Below are 7,445 nucleotides of genomic sequence, written 5' to 3'. Positions count from 1 at the left end.
CAAACAGAATTGATGTCTGAATGCTGGTAACAAGCCTTACAGATTTACTCTCAGGTGGAGCATCAAAGCGTCTGCTTTTAATGTCACACCTGATACTCAAAACTTTATTGTTATTGTTTTTGAATGCTTTGTCATTCTAATCAGACACGGAGTCAGAGGTGAAAGAGAAAGGAAAAGACAAAAGGTGGGGAGAGAGGGGGGAAGGGGTGGGGGGGGGTTCCACAAAAATAAACAATAATGGACAAGAGTCTGCTTCTAGACCTGCAGAAAAAGACAAGAAAAAAAGCAAAAGAACAAAAAAAGGGACACAACAACAATACAACAAGATCAAGCTATCACTGCGTCAACTTGATGAAGAAATATATAATCAACATTGTTTAACTGAACAATCACGCGATAATAAATCACAGTGCATTAAGTGCCCACCATTGTCTTAAGACCTGTGTTTAACGTGCCCAAGCCCATACTTTTGAGAGCACCATGTGAGCACCTGTGTGTGTACATGCGCTTGCTTATGTAAGGTTTCTCTATAGGAGCGTCCAATAGAGAGTGTGAGGGACCACAGATCTGTCCCCCAAAGATGCGTAGGAGACGGGGGGAGCTCCAGGTCCCAGAGATCCAGGCGCTGCCCCAGAACACAGGAACCCCAAGGAGACTGCAACCAGAAAGGCCCCCGCCCCCCTCGAGAGGCACAGAGGATCGCCCCGGGGGGCCACAACCAGCAGCCGGCAGAGTCCCGGGAGACATCAGCGGCAAGCCAACAGGCCCGCCCGCAGCCTCCCACTCCCTAGCCGGCCAAGCCCTCATTGTTGAAAAAATCTTATCAATCGCGTTGAATGACCAATTTATCAAATCCATGGTTAAAAATAGGGTTTTTCAGAAGAAATGCAGAGAAGCACTCTGTGGGCAGACAGGACAAAGAGCCTTGGGAAAAAAAGATAAGGGAGCGAAAAGAGAAGCGTCTGTACTCCGCGAGTGCCAGGAAGACAACAAAATGGAAGTTGGTGTGGGCAGAGTTCTGAAACTGGCACAGACTCGTCAACCTCACGGACACAGATAAATTAAAACACAGTAAACGAAGAATATCCCTCTTTAGCTTTATTGAAAGGAGAAAATCTGACAAGAGGGCAAAGACGCTAACATTTCAGGTTACTACTAGATATTTCATTTGATATGGTCGATCACAACATCTTGCTGAGTAGACTGGAATTGTGGGTGGGAGCTAGCACCTCTTCACTGGTTCTACTCCTATCTGACAGATAGATAGATACTTCAGAGTTCACATCAGCGACTGCTCCCCTCCCTTTGCGCCACTCCCATGGGGAGTGCCTCAAGTCTCGATATTGGGTCCTCTCCTCTTTTCCATCTGTATCCTCCCCCTAGGCACAATCTTAGCTAAGCATGGCATAAATTACCACGTCTGCAATGACATATGTCAGATTTATCTGGCCTTGAAGCAAACTTGCACAGCTAGAGCTGTCTTTGGAGGTCACAAACTGGCTAGCTTACAACTTCCTACAACTGAATGTAAGCAAGCAATCCTTTTCAAACCAAGCAATAAGCCTCACTCATCTGCTGGCCCATCTTTTTCCTCCTTAAACCTGTGTTTCTCAAGGTCAGCGGATCACCTACAATTATGCACCCTCAAAATGAAATATAAAGCATGTGGGAAGCAAGACCTCGTTTGCCACCCTGAAACTCAGAAACACAATCCCTCTCTCTGTGAAGCAGGCTTTGTCTCTTTCTTCATTCAAATCGATACTGAACTAATACTTTTACAACTCAGCTTTTGGTCGGCTATGAATTTTTATTTTCCTTCTACTTTGTAGCCTTCTGGTTTTCATTTAATGAGTTTTATTCCTATGCCTCACCTCTACTTGTAAGAAATTTGTATTTTTATTATATTCTGCATTCTATATACTGTTTTTTTTTTTTTTTTTTTTTTTTTTTTGCTTCCTGTATTACAAGTATGGTGATCTAAAGTATCTCTCTACTGCAATGTTGACATCTGTACCTAGCCTTTTCTGTTCGCCATTCTTCTTGTACGGCATTTTGGTCAGCTGCCATGCTGTTTTTTAAGTGGGCTTTAGGAATAAAACTTGTATGGTATGTTAGGTTTCAAAGAGGACTCACGTGACCCCCATGACCAAGTTAACTGCTACCAAATGAGTGAAGGCCTCCAAGTATGCTGCCTTTACAGGAGGATCCCAGCTCATTTTTCATAGGGAACATTTTGCTCACTGTTCTGGCTTTAATTCCCAGACTAACAAACAGATAGAGAGAACCAATGAGGAATTGAAAATGAAGCTCAGAGTCATGTGTTCTCACGATCCAAACCTGGCATCAGTCAAATACATTCTCAGTTCTCTGCTGTTCTGCTACTGGCTATTCTGTGTCACACATGGACACCAGGTGCCACTGATCTATGTCCAGAAGTAACTCTCAAGTTTCATCCTTTCACATCTCTCGTGTTGAGCCTGCTGTGTCTTACAGGTCGGTGGCTTTCGCCAGGCCCCTTCTAACTGCTCGATTTGTCAGTGACAGTCCCGTCTTCACTGTCCCACAGAGGCGTTATTTCACAATTGCAGAAAGGATGTTTAAAAACATAAACAAATAATAATGAAAAAATTATTTTAATAGCAATCAGTAATATCCAAGTACAAAAGTTTTAACCCTCTGGAGGCAGGCGTTGCAGATTATCAAATGCATATATATATATATATATATATATATATATATATATATATATATATATATATATATATATATATATATAGTCTCTCACTGTTCAAATAAAATTACAGTTGAAATTACAGAGTGATGGGGTCTTTGCTAGTGGGAAACTTGTAGGGTTAAAAAGCCTTTTTCTCCTGGCTGTATATGAGCCAACTACATGATGTCAGATGTATGCAGATGCTGCTGCTGTTGTAACAGCAAAGCCTCAACAGGCTACAGAGCTAGCGGCCAGCTGGTGGGAGCACCAATGTGGTTTATAAATCTGTGTTGTCTCTGTACTGAATATGTGCTGCTTCCATGTGCAAAGTGAGGGATGCATTTTTAAAGTAGGTGGGTATATATGTAGGGCCCAGAAATGGTCAGTTTTCACCAATATATTTGACCAACATCATCTGAGAGAACAAATCCACTATCTAGGTGGATTTTCTCTCCTGTCTCCTAAAGTCCAGGCTTCTGCAGTGCTTGACACACAAGATAACATACTGTCAACAAACTGTTCTTTTCAAGGCCTCGGCTTTCCCCTTATCTCTTCTACAGGATTCCACACTCTGAATAAAAAGTGAACTTTTACAACTCATGAGTTAAATAATCATAAATAATCATATGGTTGGATGAACCAGATGTTATATGAATAATACTATTAATGTTTGGATAATCTGTGCCTAATTCAGTGAAATGAAATTATATATATATATATATATATATATATATATATATATATATAATTATTACATTGAAAGATTTGTATGTTATGATCAGTAACTCTGAGAGGCACTATACAAGTGCGGGTCATTTATCATTTACCATTTAATGTTTGCTTTAACAAGTGAATCATTATCTACACTCATACACAATGTTCATAAGATATAAATTACGGTTAAAGTCACATCTCACATAAGTTTAAAGATTATTTATCCACAGAACAAGAACATTTTGTATCTGAGGAAGGTGTGGTTCTGAGGGATGTTGGTAATGTCAACAAACATGTCAAATTCTGATTCGCAAAAATGATAAACTCAAGATTATTAACACTAAAGTGACTGCTGAGTTACTCATTTTCCAGCTGACACTCTGAAGTGGCCAATCCGGAACCAGTCTCTTTTGAAACATCTCTTTGACACACAGTCAAAACCTGTTTGCACGCTACAAAGCTGACACAGCTACGACTCCTTCAGACTCCATCCGAAATTAGACGCAACCAACCTTCAGGCCTGTTGTGACCTGGAGACATCTCGAGACCGGTCTAGTGGTGCTGGGGTTTTTCTACAAACTTTGGTGCCTTGGGGTCCTCCAGACTTTCTGACATTCCAGATCTACAACAGGGGTCTCCTCAGGGTACGTAGACACAACAAGATTGCGTCTGATGTTGTTTTATTAATAATCAATTCTCTAGTTTATAGCAGACCTAATTCTTTTACACCCAGAACTCACAGTTTCTTCCAGATACAAAGGCTCTGATGTGCATCTACTTTACACCATCATCACACATCACATTCCATCACATATCATTATTCATAGCTTGTCATGTATTATAATTAGTCTATAAAATAACGTTTAATTTTAATTATATACTTGACTCTGTCTGAATTAATACGAAGTGTGTTATGGCCACTGAACAAGCAAAGAATCTTAAATTCTTCTGGTTAAACATTCAAAGATCGATCAGGTTGATATTCTACAATTATATAGAATCATCACATCTTATTGGTCATAATTTAACACCTCAATGTAATCTCACCACATTACATATAGTTTTTGAAATTTTACAATTCCTGAAAGGTCTGACAAACAAGAACTGGGAACCAGCTACAGTTCAGATAAATTACTGATGTGGGAGCCAATCAGTGCTCCCATATATAAGAAGAGGAAATTACCTGCCGGTGTGTATGTGTTTGGCCGGAAAGGGTAATTGGTTTAGACCGCTTTGTTTCACTTTTGTTGCGTTTTGTTGTGGGCTGTCAAAGTATGCCGTTTTGTTCAACATTTAAATGGGAAGAAATGATTGGAGAAATAAATGGATAAACATCTCTTAAAAGCAATGGGCAATGACTGGACAGTGTTTATTCCATCGAAAGCAACGTAGTGCGTCAGCCATTATTCTGGTCACAAACACACCAGTGGCTTAAAGCATTAACTTAGCCTCTACAGGGAACCAGCTACAGATAACTGACTGAGGTATTTGATGTGTACCCATTTGTTCTGGTTTGTGATCAAATACAGCTGCTGAAGAAAATTATAAACTACATCACAGTCCCTGTCCCATTTATCAAGTCCATCTCACTTTAACCTGCTTTCTGTCTCTTTTCCTTCAAAGTGCCTTATTAGTGCCTTATTATCAGTCATTATTAGTGTCACAGATCCATCAACATGTTGGAAACATTCCTCAAATGTTGTCGTTCAAGTGAGCGAAGATTTTAGCTTTGTGACATGGTGCATTATAGAAAATAGGAGGCGGGAGGAGGAGCTCTGAATTTGGCGGGCTCGGACGGGGCTTTAGCCCAGTAGTCCATAGCAGACAGGAACCGTGGAAAGATGGAGTCAGGGCAGCAGGACTGGGTATCTTTGAACCTGCTGACCAGGTTGTCTGAATGAGGTGGTGTAGGGACTGGGGACAAGTAAGCCTTGGTGGCTAGACGCAGATGAAATAATGGCGGGCAGCACCTGAAGCAGTGATCCGACAACTGGGAGTGGTGTAGAGGCTTGGGGTCAAGACCCATCTAGGTGCTTGGTTGCCCTCTGCTTTCAGTATGTCAAGGGATGTATCAGCAGGACTGCCGTTTTTCCAACAGGTAGGTAAGACTGCAAAGGTGTCCTCAGAAGCTGAATTGAAGAACTCCACTCGCTGCAGCTTCTCAGCCATAGGAGGAATAGGGCAGAAGGGGCATGAGGCCTGAGGCATCAAGGCGAGGTCTGCATGCTTGGCGCTGAGGCAGATGTTACACTTTGCATGCATGTCACCACTCATGTTGGTTGTCTGGAAGGACGGGGAAAGCCGGATAGTTTCAATGGACATGAGTTTCGTCCTCAGGATCTTTAGAGAGGAGGGTCTGACAGATACTTGAACCTCGGATTCAGGAGGAACAATGTGGTTTGATGAGTCTGCAGTGATGCGGGCATTGTACCGATCTGTCGTGGTTGATTTACTGGTCGATTTATGTTGCTACCGACACCTATGGTCATGAGCTTTGGGTAATGACCAAAAGAATGAGGTTGCAGATACAAGCGACTGAAATGAGTTTTCACCGCAGGGTGGCTGGGCTCTCCCTTAGAGATAGGGTGAGAAGTTCGGTCATACAAGAGGGTCTCGGAGCAGACCCGCTGCTCCTCCACATCGAGAGGAGCTAGTTGAGGTGGCTCAGGGATCTGGTCAGGATGCCTCCTGGATGCCTCCCTGGTGAGGTGGTGGCACGTCCAACCGGGAGGAGACCTAAAGGGAGACCCAGGACACGCTGGAGGGACTTGTCTCTCACCTGGCCAAGGAGAGGGAAATCTGGGCCTCTCAACGTAGGCTGTTGCCCCCGCGACCTGTCCCCGGATAAGCAATCGGAGAATGGATGGATGGATCTTAACTGCTCTTTAATGTCAGGTCTTTTTCCTAAATCACTGAAATCTGCTGCTTTGAAACTCCTTCTAAAAAAGAGGAAATTAGATAACTCAGTGTTGAACAACTACAGACCGATTTCTAATCTCCCTCTGATTGGAAAAATCATTGAAAAGGCGGTAATGATCCAAATCAACAATTATTTAGAGTCAAATAACATTATGGACAGTCTTCAGTCAGGCTTTAGACAGCACCACAGCACAGAGACTGCACTGATCAAGGTACTAAACAACATTCGTCTCAACAGATTCAGGTGAAGCATCTGTCCTGATGATGCTTGACCTTAGTGCAGCCTTTGATACTGTGGACCATAACATCCTTCTGGACAGACTCACAAACTGGGTGGGACTATCAGGCACATTGCTTGGCTGGTTCCAGTCCTATCTCAAAGACAGTGGGTATGTTGTCTCTATTAGGGATTACAAATCAAAGTGGATCACCATGACACGTGGGGTCCCCCAAGGCTCAATTCTAGGACCACTACTCTTTAATCTCTATATGCTCCCTCTGGGTCAGGTCATACTTAATTATAACATCTCCTATCATAGCTATGCTGATGACACCCAGATCTACTTAGCCTTATCCCCTAGTGACTGTAGTCCACTGGGCTCGCTCTGTCAGTGCCTAGAGCAAGTAAACGACTGGATACAGTCAAACTTCCTTCAACTAAACAAAGACAAGACTGAAGTTATTGTCTTTGGTAACAAGAGGGATAGAATGGATGTTACTGCTCAGCTAGACTCCAGAGGAATAAAGACAAAAACCCAGATTAGACATCTAGGTGTTATCATTGACTCTGGCCTGAACTTCTCTGGGCAAATTAAGGCTATAACTAAATCAGTGTTTTATTACCTTCATCAAATAGCAAGAGTCAGAGGTCTCACGTCCAGACCAGACTTAGAAACTTATTTATGCTTTTGTCTAGTTGAATTGACTACTGCAATGGTCTCCTAACAGGTCTTTCCAAAAAAGCTGTGAAGCAACAGCAGCTTGTTCAGAATGCTGCTGCTAGAGTCTTAACAAGAACTAAGAGAACGGAGCACATCACTCCTGTTCTTAGATCGCTACACTGGTTACCAGTAAACCACAGAATAGACTTCAAAGTGCT

The sequence above is a fragment of the Nothobranchius furzeri genome, chromosome 3 (assembly GCF_043380555.1).
Source record: "Nothobranchius furzeri strain GRZ-AD chromosome 3, NfurGRZ-RIMD1, whole genome shotgun sequence".
Taxonomy (NCBI): Eukaryota; Metazoa; Chordata; class Actinopteri; order Cyprinodontiformes; family Nothobranchiidae; genus Nothobranchius; species Nothobranchius furzeri.
Note: the sequence above shows the minus strand (reverse complement) of the source record.